At 42.5% G+C, this 22,269-nt stretch overlaps 1 long non-coding RNA gene across 1 annotated transcript; it reads left to right on the top strand.

The window, feature by feature from the left end:
• Positions 1-7,245: 7,245 nt before the first annotated feature.
• LOC102900490 lies at positions 7,246-21,204 on the top strand. The gene is made up of 5 exons (XR_002737564.2): positions 7,246-8,411; positions 10,756-10,865; positions 18,902-19,001; positions 19,445-19,477; positions 20,948-21,204. It is a non-coding gene; the product is annotated as an uncharacterized LOC102900490 (long non-coding RNA).
• Positions 21,205-22,269: the final 1,065 nt, after the last annotated feature.

Consider the following 22,269-nt stretch of genomic DNA (forward strand, 5'->3'; position numbering starts at 1 on the left):
GTTCTGAAAGATGAGTAAGATTTTGATATATACAAACAGGGCAGATTGATTTGGATTAATGGATTTGAGGAAGACGAGAGGAAGGATCAGTACATGCGTCATTCATGGTGTGACTCCCCTGTCTGTTTATAGTGGACATCATTAATCCATCATGGAACTCATTCTTGCTGGTAAAACTGGAACTAGATAGTAGGAAGAGAAATGTAGACATTAAATGGAGAGATATTGTAAAAGAGGCATCAGTGAGACTTTGTGAAAATGTCTGACCTAGGAGGTCAAGATATGGGGCATTTCCCAGGTGCAGTAGGGAAGTCCTTGGTGCAGAGACTATGAAGGGTTTCTGTTGCATCCGTGCTGAATGTACAAGCATCTGAGGGGTGTGGTGTGATAAGCATCGTAACCAGACTCAGAAAAATAGCGCCAGGGGAAGACAGTGCAATGTAATCCATCCATTGCTCTGGAGATCTGGGAAGCCAGAGGCCCACTCGCTCAAGGAGTCCCAACTTTTTCTTGCTGCTACAAAGTCCCCTTCCCCCTCATACATCCAAATTCATCTCAGAGAAGTGGGAGAGAGGTGACTCTCTAAGGGACCAAGCAATTTTTATTCAAGAGAGTCTGAGCAGTACCTCAAAGATTAAATGATCAGATCTATTTTAAATGGGTTGGGCACTTCTGAAGGATGTGGTATCAGCAACTGTGAAGATGTATAAAACCTTCATGTGAATAGAGGGTGCCAGCCAAGTCATCCACTACCTTTGATGAGGTAAGGCAAGACTGCATGTGGAATGATGCAGGCCTGTGTACCTGTTGCCAAGAGGGGCTGATTGGGCCCATCTAAGTAGGTTAGGATAGATGCCAGAGGCATGTGGCCTACCTGATCAGGTAGCTCAGTGCACTTAGCTTCAGGGGGACTGTTTATCCATGTCTCAGCACCACCCGTGCCCCAATGCTGGCTACACTCACTCATTGCCAAGAAAAGCATATGGTTGAACAGCTTCAAGAGAATAGGTGTTAACTCTTCCTTAAATGTTTGGTAGAATTCCCTGGAACGCCATCTGGCCCCGGACTCTTGTTTTTTTGGGGGAGATTTTTTATTACTAATTTGATTTCTTGACTGGTTATGGGTCTGTTCAAAGTTTCTATTTCTTCCTGTTTCAGTTTTGGAAGAAAAGCGTATGGTTGAAACACATCTGTTACCGCTGGCCTTCTCAAACCTGTGAGGATAGATTCTTGTAGTCTGCTATTTCCCTCAGCATCCCTCTTTTATCTCTCCTCATCCTAAGGAACCCATTTTGTTTTTAAGAACCCATTTTTTGAGGAGCCATCCAAATTATCTAGATTTTGTCATTTACTCATTTTTTAAATTTATTCTGATGTTGAGAGTCTGTTATACCATACATTGTCCTAAGCACTGAGGATACAGCATTTTGTAGAGAAAATGGAATAAACACAAATAAATATGTATAATTAAGTTTGAACAATATGAAGTTTAAAAAACATTACAGAGGGGGGGTGGCTGGGTGGCTCAGTCAGTTAAGCATCCAACTCCTAATTTGGGGTCAGGTCATGATCTCACAGTTCGTGAGATTGAGCCCCCAGTGTGGAGCCTGCTTGGGATTCTCTCTTCCTCCCTTCCTCTCTCTCAAAATACATAAATAAACATTTAAAACATATTCTGGAGAAAGAACAGAGTATTATTGGACTATACATATTTGGGGGGAGACCTTGTCTGTAAAGGAAGTGGTGATGTTTACACAGTGATCTTACTGATTTTGAGGTGATTGTGTGGAAGGTGGGAAGTGTTTCAGATAGAGGGAACAGTATGTGCAAAGGTGAGAGAATGGAAAGGAATGAAAGAAGTTCAGGGTATCTGGAGCATGAAGAGGGGGTGGGATGTGAGGTGAGATGAGGCTGAAGAGGTAGGCAGGGGCCAGATCAAGGAGCACCTTGAAATCCATGTTAAGGTGTTTATAGTTTATCCTTTAAAGGGGAGGCCAGTTGTGCCTGGGTGGCTCGGTCGGTTGAGCATCCAACACTTAGTTTCAGCTCAGGTCATGATCTCATGGTTTGTGAGATCCAGCCCTTCGTTGGGCTCCTTGCTGACAGTGTGGAGCCTGCTTGGGATTCTCTCTCTCCCTCTCTCTCTGCCCCTCCCCTGCTCGCTCACTCTGTCTCTCTCTCAAAAATAAATAAGCTTAAAAAAAATTAAAGGGGAGGCAAGTCAAGGATTTTATGCAGAGGAGTGACTCGGCCAGCACTACATTTTGGCTGTTTTATAGGCAGATTGGAGAGGATCAACACTAGAGTCTGGGAGACAAGTTAAAGGGCAGTTACATTGGTTCAGGTGAAAGATGATAGTGGTTTGCACTATATAGAGTAGCACAGTGGAGAATTGCATGGATTTGAGGGCATATTTTGGAGGTGTATCCAGCAAGACTTAGATGTGGACAGTGAGGGAGATGAGAATTCAGGGATGACTGAGGTTTTGGGCTTCAGCATGTAGATGGATGATGGTGCCAGTTACTGAGCAAGAGAACTTTGGGGTGGGAAGATATTTTGGGGGGAAATCATGTGTCTGATTTTGGACATTGAATTTGAAGTGCTTGCAACTCCATCAAGTGAAGAGGTCCAGTAGGCAATTGAATATATTAATTTGGAGGTGATGGAAATGGATTGGCAATCCATGCTTGGCACATAGAAATAGTTATTGAAGTTATGCATGGGTATAGATATAATTATTGAGAGAGCTGAGTGGAGAAAAAAAGAATATTTAGAATAAAGCCTCAAGGAATACCAATCAACCCAAGGGACAGGTAGAGAAGGAAGAGTCAGTAAGAGACAGCTGCCAGGTGGTTTGGGAGAAAGCTATAGTATGGTGTCACAGAAGGTGTACCATTACAGCCTATTGTAGAGAGATGTCAGAGTGTTTGGCTGGACTCCTGGTGCTGCTGAAGTTACCTATAATATTTGATAGGGTGGGTGGGCTACAGAGGATCAGAGGAGCAGACCTGGAGCTCCCAGACCACTAATAACGTGGCAGCCTTCTGCCTGTCAAATCTGAAGAAACTTGGACTCTAGGAGGTAGCAGGGGTTGAGAGGATGGAGAAGGCTCCCATAGAGATGTGATACCGTCAGAGCTCTGCCTTTAACCTGGTGAGGTTCAGCAAGATGCAAGTGAATCCCAGTCTGTGGACCTGAGCCATCCTACAAATTTGGTTACATTCTTACCACTTCCTAGCAGCTCACCCTTTTTTTCTGTCTCTGCCACTCTGATTCTGATGCCTAACTCATTCCCCTTGGTTCTTGATCTTTGGTTTACTTTGGCTAGCTCTCCCTTTCTGAGCAGTAACTCCCATATATACATACTTCTAATAACCCCTCTGCATGGCTGGCAAGCTGCAAAAGCTGACTCTTTATGTACCTAATAAGCAGTCACCACAGAGTATGGCCCAGGATTATAGGCCTAGGTATCTAGAGGTGTTAGTGACTCTAAGCCTTAGAATTTTTGTTTTCCTCAGTCATCTCCTTTTCTCCTGTTTTGCTTGTCTGAGCGTTATTATTAGCTAGATGTTAAGGCTGGTTCTACCCTTCAGTGAATTTTGGGTTCTATTGCTATTATTCTGAGCTGGTGGTATCTGGGCCTAGCCTTGCTTGTGGTCTTAGGGGTTTTGATGACCTTTCCTATGGAGTAATATTCTGTGGAACTTCCTACCATGTGCTTTCTTTCTTTCCTTCCTGCCAGGATTAGTAAAAAATTAATTTAAAAATTCTTGGGGGCGCCTGGGTGGCTCAGTCGGTTAAGCGTCCGACTTCAGCTCAGGTCACGATCTCACAGTCCGTGAGTTCGAGCCCCACGTCGGGCTCTGGGCTGATGGCTCAGAGCCTGCAGCCTGCTTCCCATTCTCTGTCTCCCTCTCTCTCTGCCCCTCCCCCATTCATACTCTGTCTCAAAAATAAATAAAAAATGTTAAAAAAGATTAATTTAAAAATTCTATCTTCCTATTCTAAAAGCCTGTAACCTCTTTGCTCTGGGTATTGGGTCTGAGGAATGTCTGTAGCCCTTAGCCTATTTCAGGACCTATGATTAACATACCCTGGGTCTAAATAATGAATTTGCAAGACTCCTGTGGGTTACAGTTTCATATAGGAGAAGCTTAAGAGCAGGAATCTGATTGGAAGGGGAGGGAGGCAGTTAGAAGATTTGTCTTGAAGCTGAGTCCACAAGAGTAATATGATCAGCTGACTAGGACTGACTACCAGAAAAATAATAAAACAAAGATGTGATTGATAAAAATGTGTGCTGTCTTCATTTAAGTGAGTTTTATAAATGTGGAACCTTAAAAAAATTCTTCTGTTGGCCAATTAATTCACTTACTTAGTTTATTCCTTCTCCAAACAAAGGTATACCATTAACCTGCAAATTTTAAATACCTGATTTGCTGACTTTTTTTTCTATTTATGTATTTTTATTTGGTTTACTTTATGAGGTGGGGGAAAGAGTTCACCGTCATTAATGCCAACAACTCTTCCTCAAATCCTCCAAGCAATCTTTTCCGTGGTGAGTTGTGTAAAATTCTAATCATTACTGTTGTGCAATGCTAAAATACCTTATATATGTAACAGTGACAGCACACATGCCCACACCCAGTGAAACAAGGTCATGTTCCAGCAGAAATTATCTACATTGAGGTGACAGGTGATGATGCCATGACTAGGGGTGAACTCACCAAGGAAATGAGCATAGAAAGAAGAATGCAGAAAGCTGAGGACCAGGGCGTGGGGAGAGGGGAGGAAGCTCACAGTTCAGAGGAGGAAGAGGACCTTCACCACAGTGATAGATTAGTAGACACCGAGATGGGAGCATGACTAGGCAAATGAGCCGTGGCAAAAGTCATGAGAGTTTCAAGAGCAAGGTGGTGGTTAGCAGGAACTTCTCTGTGTTTCTCTTCATCCTAATTACCTTTTTTAAATGTTTATGTATTTTAGAGAGAGAGAGAGAGAGAGAGCACGAGTGGGGGAGGAGCAGAGAGAGAAGGTGACACAGAATCCAAAGCAGGCTCCAAACTGTCAACACAGAACCCAACACGGGGCTTGAACTCATGAACCACAAGATCATGACCTGAGCTGAAGTCGGACACTTAACCAACTGAGCCACCCAGGCGCCCCAACGTCATCCTAATCATTTATAAAAATCTTACACTAGATAATTAAATTCAACAATTATTTATTGATCTGTACACGAACTGTGGTAGCATTGTATAAAAGAGGCATTAAGTGTTTTGAATAAATAAACTGGTAATTTATACATAAAAACTCCATCAATTTTGACTGGTATATTTGTTAAATGCAAACTGCAGACCTATTAAAGTGAGATTTTAAAAAATCTTTTGGGAGGGGTGCACCTGGATGGCTCAGCTGGTTAAGCATTGGACTCTATCTCAGTTCAGGTCTTGATCTCAGGGTTGTGAGTTCACACCCCGGATTGGGCTCCGTGCTGGACGTGAAGGCTACTTAAAAAACAAAACAAACAAAACAAATCTTTTGGTATCCTTTCATCTCTTACATCGTTTAAAAAAAAAAAAATCTCGGGGCGCCTGGGTGGCTCAGTCGGTTGAGCGTCTGACTTCAGCTCAGGTCATGATCTCACAGCTCGTGGGTTTGAACCCCGCATCGGGCTCTGTGCTGACAGCTCGGAGCCTGGAGCCTGTTTCGGATTCTGTGTCTTCCTCTCTCTCTGCCCCTAAGCCACTCGCATTCTGTCTCTGTCTCAAAAATAAATACACATTAAAAAAAAATTTTTTTTAAATCTCAATTTTTTTCTTAATTACAAAAGTAATACATATCATTGACAATACAGTGATATATAAAATTCTAAACCATACTATCTCCAAGAGATAGCCATTCTCAGCATTTGATTTATATTGTTCCAGGTTTCTACTCTGTGTGTGTGTGTATGTGTGTGTGTGTGTGTTTTTAATGAAACTGGGCTCATGACATAGATGTTTCAACTTTCTGTTTTCACTTACCTATGTGCAGTGAGCAGTGTTTGATATCACACATCTCTGAAACAGTGTTTAATGGACTGATTTTAATGTATATGTAACATAATTTAATTATTCAATGCCCTATTAGAAATTTAGATCTTTACCGATTTTCTATTATTATAAACATTGCTATGTTGGGCATCTTTGAAACTAAATCTATGATTTTTTTTTTAAGTTTATTTATTTATTTTGAGAGTGAGAACACCAGCAAAGGAGGGGCAGAGAGAGAGGGAAAGAAAATCTCAAGCAGGCTCCACATTGTCAGCACAGAGCCCTACATGGGGCTTGATCCCACGAACTGTGAGATCATGACCTGAGCTGAAATCAGGAGTTGGATGCTTAACTGACGGAGCCATCCAGGCACCCCTGGGTAACATTGTTTTTGGTTGAATGTAGTTGTGACTCTGAAGTAGTCATATCCCAGCTCTGTCACTTACTGGGTAGTCTTAGGCAATTGGTTAATATCTCTAGGCCTCAGTGTCTTTACCAAATGGGAACTATAATAGTACCAGCCTTAGAGGACTGTTAGGCAGATTAAATGAGATACTAGATGCAAAGTTCAGGCCCAGTAGTTGGCATATGGCACAAAATAAATATTAGCAATAATTATTGGTGAGACTGATTTTTTTTTTTTTTTGAGACTGATTTTCTTGAGTGACTTTCAAACTGATTGCAGGCAGCATCAAAAGTGAAGTTTCAAGGGGCACCTGGGGTGCCTGGGTGGCTCAGTCGGTTAAGCGTCCGACTTTGGCTCAGGTCATGATCTTGTGGCTTGTGAGTCTGAGCCCCACGTCAGGCTCTGTGCTGACAGCTCAGAGCCTGGAGCCTGCTTCAGATTCTATGTCTCCCTCTCTCTCTGCCCCATCCCACCAAAAAAAAAATAAAAAGCATTAGAAAAAAATTTTTTTAAGTGGAGTTTCAGGAACAGTTTTTAAAGGCATCATTTTGGGAATAATCATCTAGACTCTGAAGGATAGTGTTCTTTCTATCAACAAGTACTATAGGTGCCAGGGAGATCCAAAAATGAATAAAGCATGTCTTCTGTTTTCTTTTAAATGTTTTTAAAAAAATTTTTTTTATGTTTATCCATTTTTGAAAGAGAGAGAGCACGAGCAGGGGAGGGGCGGAGAGAGAGGGGGACACAGAATCAGAAGCAGGCTCCAGGCTCTGAGCTGTCAGCACGGAGCCCGACACAGGGCTCGAACTCATGAACTGCGAGATCATGACCTGAGCCAAAGTCAGATGCTCAACTGACTGAGCCACCCAGGCATCCCTGTCTTCTGTTTTCAAGAAGCTTACTGCCTGGCAGGAGGAATGAGGTATACCCATATTGCTTGTATATGAGGCAGAAAGTGAAAGCCTCCACGGTAGAGATGGATGTAACACCATGAAGGTTCAAGTGAAAGGCAGTTCTCTACAGAAGGCAGAACTTGAACCAGACCTTGAAGTGTTAGGATTCGAATATGCGAAATATGGGATAGGAGTGGAGATTGTATTGTTGACAGAAGGAATCAATCACTTAAGCCTGAAGACAAGTAAAGCTGGACATGGAAATGTAGGCATTAATAACCTTAGACACTAGCTGAAATAAAGTGGATAAATACATAATCATGTAGTCACAGATTTGGAAATGCAGAGATTTTAGCTTTTGCTTTTACAACTGACATTTCCCCCCACTGATAGAAGAAAACTTAATGTTGTACTTTTCAAGTATATTTGGTTCAATTCAGTGTGTGTGTGTAAACTATGATTCATGATTTAGAACTCCCAGGTCAATTCAAAGCTCCATCTCTGGGCTTCCTGCCTGTTCCCTGCCTATTTGGTTCTGTCAGAACTTGTACACAGCTCGCTCCTTATAGGGGAGGTTTGTACTCTTGTTATTGGTTTCATCTTAGTGGTTTCCTCTCTCTGCAACAGCTTGTCATGCTCTTTCCTCCTGCACAGGTGGTTCTAAGAAGATGATGGCCAGTGGTGGTTTTGATGGATGATGATTTTGATGGATGTGCATTAGCTTTTTCCATACATGATAACCCCTTGGAAACACATCCACTGTAAACCTCACCACTAGGAGGTGACCCCTGCATTCTCTTGCTCTTTCAGAGACTCTTAGGGTTGGCATACTAGTTCACCTTCACTTCTCAATCCCACAGCTCCTCTGGGCCCATGTGAACCTAAGAGTCCCTTTTCTCCACTCCTGGGTCCTCAGGAGACTCCGCCTTCAAGACCCTGCGCCCACACAGAAACACATGCACCATCACCAAGAGGCTGGCCGCTGGAGCTTTGGACCAGGCAGGCTGCACTGGATGACCCAAAGGGCAGACTAAATGTGTGCTTCCTGTACCAGCAAAGCAGGGCCACCAAATAGAGGTTAGGATTTTGATATATTTTTTTAAAATGTGAAAGTAGTTACTTTGGAAAAAAATAAGAGTTTATTATACTTCTTTACACTTGAGGGGTGCTTGAGTGGCTCAATTGGTTAAGTGTATGACTTTGATTTCAGCTCAGGTCATGATCTCACAATTCTCGAGTTGGAGCCCCACATTGGGCTCTGCACTGGCAGTGTGGAACCTGCTTGTGATTCTCTCTCCCTCTCCCTCTGCCCCTCCCCTGTTCATGCTCTCTCTCTCACTCACTCTCTCTCTCTCAAAATAAATAAATGAACTTAAAAAAATACATTTATGTTGTAAGTGTAAAGGATTGACCTTATTTGTTTTGGCATGGGAAGGAATACCATAATCTTTCAGTGTTTTGGGTTTCTAAAGGCCTTAGTCTGGCCCTGTGCAGGTCCATTCTTTAATCCCAGATTTTAAGGAAAGATTCACTTTGGTCCTTATCAACATCCCCTTCTCCATATGATCCGGAGGACAGGCAAGTAAGAAATCCATAATGTTCTCTTCTCTCTCTTTACCCCAAACTCTTTTTCTCTCCTGTGTTCTTTTGGTAAAAGTAGAAAATCAATCTGTCTCTGCACTTCTCTGCATAACTCATCTGGACTCACGCTGATAGTAGTCAACTTTGAATTTAGCAGATTTTGGAATCGGTCTTTGCTCTTAATACTAGTAAACTATTTTTTAAATTTTGTATTTAATGTTTATTTTTGAGCAAGAGACATAACATAAGTGGGGGAGGGGCAGAGAGAGAGAGGGAAACAGAATCCAGGCAGGCTTCAGGCTCTGAACTGTCAGAACAGACCCAGACATGGGACTCAAACTCAGGAACAGTGAGATCATGACCTGAGCAGAAGTCAGATGCTCAACCGATGGAGCCACCCAGGCACGCACTAGTAAATTCACTTTTGATTTAGTTGCCACATTTAGGGTCCAGCTGGGAAAATGGAAATCACTCTAAATGCTGAAACCAGAGGGAATTTCATCCAGAGAATTAGCTATAAAAGTGAAGGAGGGAGCTGAGAAAACATTCAAGGGAAGGTGAGGCAATCCAGAGATTGACAACAGCCAGACTTTGCTGTCATCCCTAGGTTGAAGGAACAAGGAGAGGAACCCCAGAGGCCAGGATAAATTAGAAGCTGAAACTTTGGAGGGCCAGCCTAGGGCGGTTGGGGTCATTAGCATGACACAGCTTCTGTCAGAGGTGCCGGCCGAGACAGGGAGAAGGGTAAGAAAATTTTGGCTTCCGACTTCCTTCTGATTCTATCTTTTCTGCCAGTGCCTCTCATTGACTGAATTCAGCAGGGGCTCAATGCTGAGGACTCAATGTGTGAGTGCCAGCCTCACTGGAAAGGGAGAGGAGTGGATCTGATAAGAAACAGTGCGGACTGACTGGGGTTGCTCGCACATCCATTCCTACTTCACATAATCACATAATCACTTTGCCACATGAATGGGTGTCTGTCTCTTCCTAGTTAGTATACTTCTTAAGGGTGGGTGAGGCGGGGAACTACATTCTGACATAACTATCTTTTGAGGGCCCCTCAATAAATATGTGTTATATTGAACTGAATTTAACAGTTTCTAAACTCTTTTTAGTTATGTGTCACTGACTGGCTCCTCTTCTCATTCTTTTCAATGAAGAGAGAAAAAATTTGAAAACCTTTGCACAATGTTATAAAAACAAACATACCCATTCTTTTAAAACATTTCACCTACCAGAATATGACCTCAAACTGCCGATGGTGGGGGCTAGTTCATTATTTGGGTAGGAAATATCCCTAGTAATTATAATAATTAACACTTATACAGTGTTTTATAATTTACAAAGTACAATTTACATGTATTTTCCTTATAAGTAGGTTTTGATCTGGGGATTCTGGAATTTGTTTATTTGACCCCTGTCAGTTTAGTGTTAAAGTTTAGATTTGAAAGAAAAACATCAGGAGTGCCTGGGTGGCTCAGTCAATTGAGCGCCCAACTTCAGCTCAGGTCACGATCTCACGGGTCGTGAGTTCGAGCCCTGCGTCGGGCTCTGTGCTGACAGCTCAGAGCCTGGAGCCTGCTTCAGATTCTGCGTTTCCCTCTCTCTCTGCCCCTCCGCCACTCATGCTCTGTCTCTATCTCAGAAATAAATAAACATTTAAAAAAATATATTAAAAAGAAAAACATCAGGTTCTTTTCTTTTGAAACTTAGATGTTGGGCAACCTTCTGTGCCCTTTTTGTTAGACAGTTTTATTCTCAGAGTCGATGAGAGATGTTCTCAGCTGTCATTTGGTGGGAGAGGCTGGCATCACATTACCACTCCATTTTTCTCTTTCAGGGACCTAGCAGGTGTTTGAGGACAATGACTGACTCATCTACTTACATGGAGGTCTTGCAGTCATACATATCACACTTGCTGTCTTTAGAGCCCTAGTCTCATCCGACTGTGTACGTATGTATGTATGTGTTTTAATAATCAGCCTCAGTCCTCAAGGAATAGTCTAAATCAGCCTTACAGTTCATCTTGTCCGGTGTTTGGTCAGGATTTGCTTTGTGGAAAATCAAATTGTTTTCATGACTTTATTCTTGGTCCAGAGATACCCCAACCGATCTTAGCTTTGTTTTTATCACATTATATGTCAAATTATCTAAATCATGTTTGAAGAGGTTTTTTTTTTTTTTTTTTTTGATACCCATTCCTTGTAAAATATTCTAGTCCTAACTGATCTGCTCATCTTGGATTATACTTTCTATAATGTTTCATTATTATCTTTTTGTCCCAAGTTACTGGTTTTCAGGAAAAGCCTCTTAGCTCTTATCTTAGTTCATGCAGACTGCTATAATAAACTACCTTAGCCTGGTGGCTTATAACCAACAAAAATTTACTTCTCACAGTTGTGGAGGCTGGGAAGTCCAAGATCATGGTGCCAGCAGATTCCATGTCTGGTGAGGACCTGCTTCCTCATAGACAGTGGTCTTTTTGTTGTGTCCTCACATGGGTGAAGGAGCTTTTTGGGGTCTATTTTATAAAGACACTAATCCCACTCATGAGGGCTTACTCTCATGACCTCATCACCTGCCAAAGACCCCACCTCCTAATACCATCACCTTGGAAGTTAGGATTTCAACGTATGAATTTGGGAGGACACAAACATTTAGTCCGTAGCAGCCCTGATGTCACCATTCCACCCTCTAATATTTAAAAAATTCCTAGTGCAGTTATGAGGGACTTATCATGTGGGTTTACCTATTTAAGGAAATGCCATTTTTCTCTTTGATGTCCCATTGCCTTCCTTTAAAACATCCAAAATATCAAGCAACCTATATCAATATTATATTTTTTATACTTGTTTATGAATTTTCAAGTAAAATTTTTGAATAATACTTGCACATGTTACAAAGTTAAAGAAGTACAAAATGGTAGATAATGAAAAAAAATCTCCTACCCATCTTGTCCCTTAGATACCTCATTACCCATAGGGAGATAATCAGTGTTATTAATTTCTAGTCCAATATCTATATTTTAAGGCATAATTAAATACTTGGCCCTTTTTCTGAACTCCCTCAATTATTTGTTATATTTACTATATAGAAGGCTGTATCATGGCATGATACTGAAAAATAAGTTGAATTGTGTTAAATAATCAGAATAGTTTGGATTAAAATGCATTTAGAGGGGCGTCTGGGTGGCTCAGTAAGTTAAGTATCCATCTTTGACTCAGGTCATGATCTCACAGTTCATGAGTTCAAGCCCTGCATCTGGCTCATGGCTGTCAGTGCAGAGCCCGCTTTGGATCCTCTGTCCGCCCCTCCCCCCCACCCCGCCCGCCTCTCCCCCCACCCCTCACTGACACACTCTCTCTCTCAAAAATAACTAAACATTTAAAAGAGGCATTTAGAAAACTGGCATCTGGCATGGATTGCTTCTGGGTGTCTGCATGTCCCTAAATGTCTGACCTTTAGTATTTGCCTAAATACCACTCCTTCCTACACGTACAAACAATGAACTGTTACCTCCTTGCTTGGCTTTCTCTTAGCCTAAAACTTGTTAGTCTGGGGTCCTTTGGCTCCTTCGGATATTTTAGAAGAGCTGGGATCCATGTGCCCCTGAAATATTATGCAAACTTTTGTGTGATATATGTGTATGTGCCCTTTTTTTTTTTTTAACCGGGGAGAAATTATCCATGGCTTTTATCTGATGTTCTATCCACAGTCTGATTCTGTCTTCTTTATTCCACCTAGACTTTTAATTGCTGGTTCTTTCGCTCAGAAGATGACCTTGCCTCCTCTTTTTGGAATGCAGCTGAGCTGCTTTTTTTCATATAAGCTTTGGTTCATTTCAGCATATTGTAGAAGATACTGAGTTGAATCTTTATTTTTTCCCAGAATTGGTGACTAGGGTCCAAAGATGGGGACAAAGAAACACTAAGTAACACTCGTTCTAGAGAGAGTTGCTAATAATTGGGGTCAGTCACCCTCTCCAGGGCTTACAGAGAGGTAGCAAATCTGGCCCTGGTACTTCCAACCACTAACTCTACCCATTCCTTATCACCCCACCTCATTCGCAGTCTATGTTAAGATATAAGATGACTCAAGCGAGGGAGTCATGAGCCCAGCAGGGTGTACTTAGCCCTCCTTTTGCCCCCAAACTAAGCAAGAAGGTATCAAAGAGAGTCTACATAAAGGAGAGACTGATTTCTCATTTCCTGTTTAGATTATCTGTTTGGACAGTGGGTTTGTTCAGCTCGGCATATATTTGAGAAGCCTGTATTCCTTCTGTTTGGCTTAGCAAGGATATATGCATTTCTTGTGGTCAAAGGGACCCTGAAAAGGATAGCTGGGCTTCAGCCATCTTACTGGTAGCCCATTCAAGAAGTTAGAAAGGTTAAAGGAAGTGACTTGGAAGAGGATTATCTACATTAGGGCACAGCTCAGTGGAAAGGCCTCACAGGACTTTATAAACAACTCAGACAGGGACACCTGGGTGGCTCAGTCAGTTGGGTGGCTGACTTCGGCTTAGGGTCATGATCTCGGGGCTCATGGGTTTGAGCCCCATGTCGGGCTCTGTGCTGACAGCTTGGAGCCTGGAGTCTGCTTAGGATTCTGTGTCTCCCTCTCTCTCTGCCCCTCCCCCACTCACACTCTGTCTCTCTCTCAAAAATAAATAAACATTAAAAACATGTTTTTTTAGAGAATTTAGACAAGCTCCGCATAAGAGATGTGGCAGTTTGCTCTCTGCTGAACAGGCTGGAATGGCCTGTCACCCACAGCCAGCAGTGGTTTGCAATAACTACCTTGTTTAGTGTTCCTCTCTGCTCTCCTCCTGGTTCCCAGCCCCTGAAGAGCTAGAACCTTTCTAGAGAACCTTCTAGAGAACTAGCAGAGGAGAAGGAGAAACCATAGAAGGGACCATACTGTCCTCCCAGCTTCAGGTTCCTTAAGCCACAGCTCAAGCTTGGGCTGGAAGAAGGGAGGAGATGAGTTCTCATTGGACCTGAGATGGGCTTTTAAACCAGTTGGCTTGGATTGAGTTTTTACAAAACTGGAGGGGACAGAGAGTTATAGAATCTGTCCATGCTGTTGAGTGGGAAGGAGACATTTGTCATGGCACAGATCAAGACTGTGATAGGGTGGGAGGTTATGTTTCTGCCCAAATGAGTTCGGTGCTCAACAAAGAAGTTAAATTTACCTATCACTGGTTCCAATGTTTATAATAATAATAATAATAATAATAATAATAATATAATAATAATAATCCAGTATTAGACATGATGGAATTCTTTACCTCATGGTAAAGAGATAAAGTCTAGTGCGACAGATAAAAGTAACTACTCACTTTAAAAACAATGTAGTAAGGGCTATAAAAAGTGGCCTGCAAGGCCTCAAAGATGAGTGGTTAGTCAGAAAGCAAGGGAAGAGGAGACCTTTTAGCCTGTTGGAAAACCAACTTAGGGAACTACAAATAGTTGTAGATAGATGTTAGACATCTAGTTTAGGCACTGTGGCCATACAGGAGGCTGGAAAGAAAAGCTGGGGCCAGGTCCTGATGTGCTAATGAGCTTGTTCTCTAGCCTGTAGGCCAGCAGTTCTGAATGGCAGTGGTACTGCTTGTGGAGGGGCATTCTGGACATTTGTGGGACATTTTTCATTGCCATGGTGATGGGAGGTTTTGTAGTTGGGCCACAGATGCTAGACTGCAGTGTGAGACAGATACACGTAATTAGGAATATTATTTTAAAGTAGGTATTTACTTTTCTACCTGTCCTATTAGGTTATGTATTCCACAAGAGAAAGAATTTTATCTTGTCAGTCTTTGTACTTCAACACTGGCAATAAATTTTGTTTGTCAAAAGCCCTGAATTCTGCATGATTTAGATCTCCTGAGTTCAATGTGATTCTCAAATGTTCCATCAAACACTTGTATAGGGTATCCTATGTAAATAATTCGGTCTGTTATTACTTATCCTAACACTAGTGTTTAATCTAGTATTTTTTTTTTCATGGAATGGCTTCTGATCTTTTCTTAAATCCTAATTTACTCATTCCTTATAATTAGATGCAAACATCTGAGTGCTTCCTTGAGTCTTCTATCATAGTTATGTCCAACTATTTGTGTGTTAAAATACCCATTATTTTACCACCAGCTATTGTCTTTTATTTCTGTTTTATATTATAGTTAGGACATTTTATTGATGTTTTGAAATTATGTGTATAGATAGCTTACATTATCTATGAATTTCATTTTAGTTAGTAAAGGTGCTGTTATTTAAAATATTTATTAGCAGAAGGGATGGGGCACCTGGGTGGCTCAGTCAGTTAAACTTCTGACATCAGCAGGTCATGATCTTGCGGCTCGTGAGTTTGAGGTTCTTGTCAGGCTGTGTACTGAGAGCTCAGAGCCTGGAGCCTAGAGCCTGCTTTGGATTCTGTGTCTCCCTCACTCTGTCCCTCCCCCACTCACACTCTGTCTCTGTCTCTCTCAAAATAAATAAACATTAAAAAATTTAAAAAAAATTGTTAGCAGAAGGGAGACTAACATCTGGTAGGATTGGGAGTCACTATGTGACCATTGATTTTCAAATGTTATTTTATTTTATTTTATTTTATTTTATTTTATTTTATTTTACTATTTTTTATTTAATTTAAAAAAGTGTTTAAAGTTTATTTATTTTGAGAGACAGAGAGAATGCGAGCAGGGGAGGAGCAGAGAGAGAGAGGGAGAATCTCAAGCAGGCTCCACGCTATCAGTGCAGAGCCTGACAGGGGGCTTGATCGAGCTCATGAAACTGTGAGATAATGACCTGAGCTGAAATCAATAGTTGGACGCTCAACTGGAGCGCCTTTGACTCAGATCGTGATCTCACGGCTTGTGAGTTCGAGCCTTGCATCAGGCTTTCTGCTGACAGCTCAGAGCCTGGAGCCTGCTTTGGGTTCTGTGTCTCCCTCTCTTTCTGTTCCTTCCCGCGCTCGCTCACTCTCTCGCTCTCTCTCTCTCTCTCTCTCTCCTTAAAAATAAATAAATATTAAAAAAAAAAAAGAGTTTAACATTCAACTGACTGAGCCACCCAGGGACCCCTTATTTAATTTAAGTAGCTCTATGCCCAATGTGGGGCTTGAACTCACAACCCTGAGATCAAGAGTCACACATTCTACAGACTGGGCCAGCCAGGCACCCTTCAAAGTGTTATTTTGAGCCACAGACCTCCAACTTTTCTTTGCTCATGAGCTCCCTAAAATAATAATAACCTCCTCACACAAGTTTTTAAGTTGAAATCTCATGTTTATTACCCAAGCTTCTCTCTCTCTTTAAGTTTATTTATTTATTTTGAGAGAGAGAGAGAGAGAGAGAGAGAGAGAGAGACAGTGTGAGTGGGAGGGGGCAGGAGAGAGAAGAGAGAGAGAATCCCAAGCATTGCCAGCACGGAGCCTGATGTGGGGCTCAAACCCACGAACTGCAAGATCATCACCTGAGCTGAAGTTGGATGCTTAACTGACTGAGCCACCCAGGTGCCTTTATGTATTGTTAATAGGAGATAGAATATATTGATCATTTTATAAGTTGGAATAAACTGAGGATTGACTGTAATTGGAACAAATATTTCATGATGATTTGTAAGATTTGTAGCTATCTTGTAAATAAAGCACACTAAATACTAAATAAGTTACTTAACTTTATCCATGGTTTTTATTTAGTGTATTTGAATTTTTTTAATGTTTATGTATTTATTTTTGAAAGAGAGAGAGGGAGACAGAGAATCCGAAGCATACTCCATGCTGTCAGCACAGAGCCCAATGCAGGGCTTGAACTCACGAACTGTGAGATCATGACTGAGCCAAAATCAAGAGTTGGACACAACCAACTGAGCCACCCAGGTGCCCCTAGTGTATCTGAATTTTTTGGTGGCCTGCAGAACTTTCCAGCTACTTTTTTTGGTTTAAGTCAAGTTATTAGGGTATAATTTATATACAGTAAAATCTAGCTATTTTAAGTGTATTCCAGTTACTTTTAAGACAAAATAGGTCACTAATTGTATCCTCCTTTGTCTGTGCTGATTGTAGAGAATCCCAGCATGGGCTAAATGTGCCATTTCCAATGTTGTTATACCCTTAACGGAAATATGTATATGGTGGGAAAAGGCAGGAAGCCCTATTAGTTTAAGGCACCTTGATTAATCTTTAAAAGTTTGCCTAGATCAATATCTTTATTTATATATCCCTTTGCTTGGTGTCCCAGCAGTTTTCACACCCTAGAACAATTCATCATAATTAGATTTGGCATGAGCGAGGGACATGCCTGTCTTTTATAAAGCAGGAGGATTGTGTGAGCGCAAGGTCATTCTTTGGCAGGTCCGTTTTAGGAAGGAAGACGAGGATCTGGAAATGGATTCCTTGAAACCATCTTACCTACGTACACTGTGGAAAATCTGTGCTCCCCCTGTCTGAAGGGTAGAGGTTCAGAGGCTTGGCGGCCCGGTCTGAGAAGGCACTGAGGTCAGGGGGCACTGGTTTCTGGGCCTGCCACTACTACTTCATCTGGGCAGCTGGGCTTCGCTTCCGTTTTACATTTGCATTTTTATTTGAAGAAGGGTTTTGCTGCTAAAAATAACAGTTTGAAAAACACATTTTCCATGGGGAACCATTTAAGGATTTTAAGCAGGGAAGTGACATAATTAGGTTTTTGTTTCGAAAGGCCACTTTGGCATCCGAACACATTGTGGAGGATGGCTTGGAGGGAGGTGAGACAGGAGGCCCAGAGACTTGTCACAGAGGCTGTTCAAACAGTCCAGAGGGAAAACTGTAACAGCCGGCAGCTCTGGGCTCCATCCCAGGGTGGGGGCATCCACTTTAGTTGGAGCTGGGGTTTCATGGGGCTTCCTCCCCATTCAGCTGCTTCTCACATTGACATTTTCCACCTGGCCTTTCCTGTGTGACCCCTGCCTTAGGGTAACCTTTGACTCCTTCCTCTTCATCCTGTAGACCTAGGCTGCCACCAAGTCCTGCTGTTTCTTCCTTCATATTATCTCATATTTGTTTCTCTCTCTCCATTACTATTCCATCATCCTAGATAAGGCACTTAGCATTTCATGCTCCAATTTCTCCAGGAGCCTCAGAATGGTCTTCCTGCTTTTAGTCTGCCTACATTGCCACAGCTAGCTACTTTGTTTTTTCATGACATATTGCAGCCATGCACAGAAAAGAGTACAGTTTGGTCAGATCTTGCTTCAGATTTCTCCTCCTCTTCCCAGTCTGTGGCTTCTCTGGGAAATTCTAAATAGAGCAAAAGATTTAAGAAGTGATGAATACATTTCCATTCTCTAGAAGCTGTTGTGATCATCTTTCCTTTGCTTCTTTTTATGTGACATATTTGTGGGTGAGGGAAAATAGGCCTCTTTTTCTCAGTGAAAGATTCTGTGAAAAAAACGTAGACTTAAAAAAAATTTTTTTTTTACGTTTATTTATTTTTGAGAGACAGAGACATGGCACAAGGGGGGGAGGGGCAGAGAGAGAATGACACACAGAACCCAAAGCAAGCTCCAGGCTCTGAACTGTCAGCACAGAGCTGGACATGGGGCTCGAACTCACAAACCGGTGAGATCATGACCTGAGCCAAAGTCTGATGCTTAACCAACTGAGCCACCCAGGCGCCCCCCCCCCCAAAAAAAAGTAGACTTTTAAATGGAGTGGAGAAGGAAATATAACCGAGAATATTCTATATGAGACTTTAGGCTATCAGATACTCCCAAGGGGTGGTAAGTAATTACCGGGGTTGGTAATGATGGTGAAGGGTGGTATTAGGAACATAGAGAAGCAGTAAATGTACCTGGGAAACAGGCTAAGTGAGGAAGAACAATGGACACCACTGGTCATGCATACATGTGCTGGTCTAGGCTTTGATGGAGCAGACAAGTAAAAAAAAAAAGGTTCACCTGGAACTTGAATCATACACAGTTGCTTCTCCTGACGATTCTTCAACTTCTTTTTAGGAATCCATAGAACTACCCATGGACTGTCTTTTCACAAAACCAGTATTTCTGGCCCTCAGGGTATGGTCCAGTTCAACTTTCCAAATACATACATAGACAGGTAAGTTAGAAGCAGGGATCTGATCTGAAAATATTTTAAATTTAAAACCTTTTTAACTTATAGAAGAAAATGATGTGTGAACTCAAAGTATAAACCTTTGACCTTTTAAACAATAATAGCTCCTCTTTGAGGATATTGAATATTATGAGAAGGTGAACTGGAGTTTGACCTGTTTTCAGGATTCTGTCTCTCCCACTGGGGCTAAAAGAAATAATGCAGAATTTTTATAAACTCTTTCTTTGCTTCAATATGTTTCATTGTGTTTCTCTTTTTGCACTGCTTCCTCCTTTTCCTTTACTGAAATGCTGCGTATGAAATGTATCTTTTCTGCCTTATTTTATCTTGCTTTCCGTGGCTGTTCTCTGCCCTCTGTTGGCAGGTTCCTTTGGACCTGTCTTGTGTGCAAGAGAGAATCACATATAGTTAAAGTTCTTTTTTTGCAGGTCAGATCAGTCAAGCAGAGAGAAGACTGGAAGGTGTGTGGGTTTTTTTTTTTGTTTTGTTTTGCTTTTTGTTTTGCTGGAATCCTGTAGGTCTGGAGGCATGGTCTGGTGGGGGGCAAACCTGAGGGTTCAGAGTTAGCTGTGAAACCAGGTAAATTGTAAAACTGGTCAGTGCTGAACTGGAAGTCAGTTTGGAGCATCAGGCCCTGCCATGGAGTGGATTAGCATGAGCCTGGATCCCATGGGTGGTCCCAGAACCCAGCAAGGGTCTTGAGCCTGAGTGTGATTGGAGGTAGGACTTCTTTCCACTGAGGAACAGGGCAGCTTGGGAACCACAGCAGCTTATAGCAGCTAGCTGATTTGATGCTCAACAGTTTAGTTCTGGGTCAGAAATGAGGTGTTTGGGCTGGCCCTATCCTAGAAGAAATGATAAGTGGTGTCTGTGAAGTAGTAGGAGGCCATACCAACCCTACAGAGAGAAAGATGGACCCTACTGCGTGCTGCTCAGGCCAGGAGGGTCTTTAGATTTCTCAGGTTTTGTATGAATTACAGTGGGGTCACCAAATACAGCCCAAATCTTATTGTCCACATCAATGAGAGCAGTGATTGCTTGGATAATGGGAATATATAGATAACCAAAGTTCTCATTTACATAGTACTTTCAGCCTACCCTCAAAAAGAAAAAACAAACAAAACCTTTTACTGGATGTTAATACGAAACTACATTAAGTAATTAACTTTTATTTTCCTGCCCTTTCCCACTTTCTAGTATTAGTGGCCAGTTGGAAGGAGGAAGGAAAGGGCAAGATGATTGAAAGTTTAACCCCTAACATAACTTACAGTTGTCGTTAATATTCAGAATAATGACATATCATGTACTTGAACTTGTCTGGGAGTCTGGGCAACAGTGGTGTTGGTCATTACTGGGGTCTGTAGGTGTTCCAGAGAGACCTGTCTGGGTCTTTGGTGGCCATTACCCTATAAGCACAGCTTCATGTGCTAAGTTCATGAGTTAGCAGGGTATTTGTACAGAGCCCCATCTTTGAGAATATCTATACAGAGCCTTACTTGGATTCCAGTCTCTACTATTAAAAAGCCATTTAGGGTTGGGGGGGAGTGGTCTCCTTCTCTGGGACTTAGTTTTCTGTTGTTATTATTATTATTATTATTATTATTATTTTTTAGTAGGCTCTATAGCCAACATGGGGCTTGAACTCAGAACACCTAGATCAAGAGTCCTATGCTCTACTGACTGAGCTGGCCTTGGACGCCAGTTTCCAGTTATCTTTAAATGAGGGAATTGAACAATATATTTGTAAGATTCCTCATGTCCCTGAAATTCACAGATTTTGGCAGATATTGTGTCATTTTGGATTTGTTTCCCTTATTAAGCTGTGTGTAGTTGCTTACAACATATTATTTGGTTGACATGGTCTGAAGTTAGAACCATGTCTTTTCAGGTTATCCCCTTTTGATTTTTTTATCCTTTGCTTTCTTGCTCAGATAGGACAAAATCCCTTTTTACTAGCCGTTGGGAGCTGGAATTGAAATTACCATCCCTCTGGGTTGAAGAAGTCCTAAGGCTGCTATTTCTACTGGACTTGGGGCAAGAGATGTTGTCGGGGGTCTTGCCTTTGACATGGATTCCAGCTACATGCTCCTCAAAGGTAAGGGCTGTATTATTCACCTTTTCTTGTATTCACCCTTACAGCTGTGCAAGTCAGCCAGTGTTCAATAAAGAAATATACCTAAGAATAAAATGGCATTGTCCTTAATTTCCCTCCGAAACCACTAGGTGTCGCCTTCATCTCAGAGAAAGTAGGCCCCTCCTCTCTCCCTGCACACCTACACCCCTCCCTCTACTCTAGGAGCGCTCAGCTTCTAGGCACGGTGATTTCTGGAGAAGAGGCTTGAAGGGGGAGAGAAACTGTGGCTCTCTGAAGGAGAATGGGTTTATATGTATCTCCTTTATGATAGTTTGAGAGAAACTCCCCAGAGTCCCATAACAGTTCCCTCCCAGCAACCATGGTATCATCCCTCTTAAGCTATTCTCAGGATCAGATTGGCACGCCAGATACAGAGTATCTGGGGATAGCCTTCTAGGCTGGAGGCTTAGGAGCTGGGTGGAACCCAAGGGGGATACAATGGGCTTGCATTGCTGGGGGAATGTTCTGCTCAGTCAGTCCATGAGCTGTTATCAGGTGCAATCCTGGGCTGTGCAGGGAGACAGAAGAGAAGAGGCTGTTCCTGGGCTGGGTCCCTGGAGCAGATGGTGTGGTAGAGGCCCAGTGGGCTATGGTGGGCCTCTGAAGACATGGGAGGGCACAGAAGGGAGCATGGGGAAGGAGGAGGGAGGGTGGGGGGCTGAGTTCTAAGGAAGAAGGAGACCCATGGGCTTGTAAGGACTCAGGAAAAACCAGGCATTGGAGCCCCTTGGTCCTGGAGGGGCCAGTCTTCCAGGTGGCAGGCACCTCTTCCTGGTGAAGGAGGGAGAGGTTCCTGGCAATGGGAAGGGTGCTATGGTTTACTAGGTGGAGGACTAGTGAGGATACCAAATATTTGGGGATTCCTGACTGCTTCCTGGAGACGGGAGTGTTGGAGGGACTCAGGGGAGTTAAGAGAGGGGACCCTAAGAACAGCGGGATACGCAAGTGGGGAGAGAAGTTCTGGGCTCTTGGCAATGTGCAAGATGGAGAGACAGTGGCGGGGTGGGTCAGGGGCTTGGGGGAGACAGGGCTGGGCCCATAAAGTGAGAGGACGACCAGGAACCTCACCGGCCTGAGAGCCCCTGGCGCGGAGCCCCCGAGTTGTCACTGGGTGGGTTT

The sequence above is a fragment of the Felis catus genome, chromosome D4, assembly GCF_018350175.1.
Source record: "Felis catus isolate Fca126 chromosome D4, F.catus_Fca126_mat1.0, whole genome shotgun sequence".
Classification (NCBI taxonomy): Eukaryota; Metazoa; Chordata; class Mammalia; order Carnivora; family Felidae; genus Felis; species Felis catus.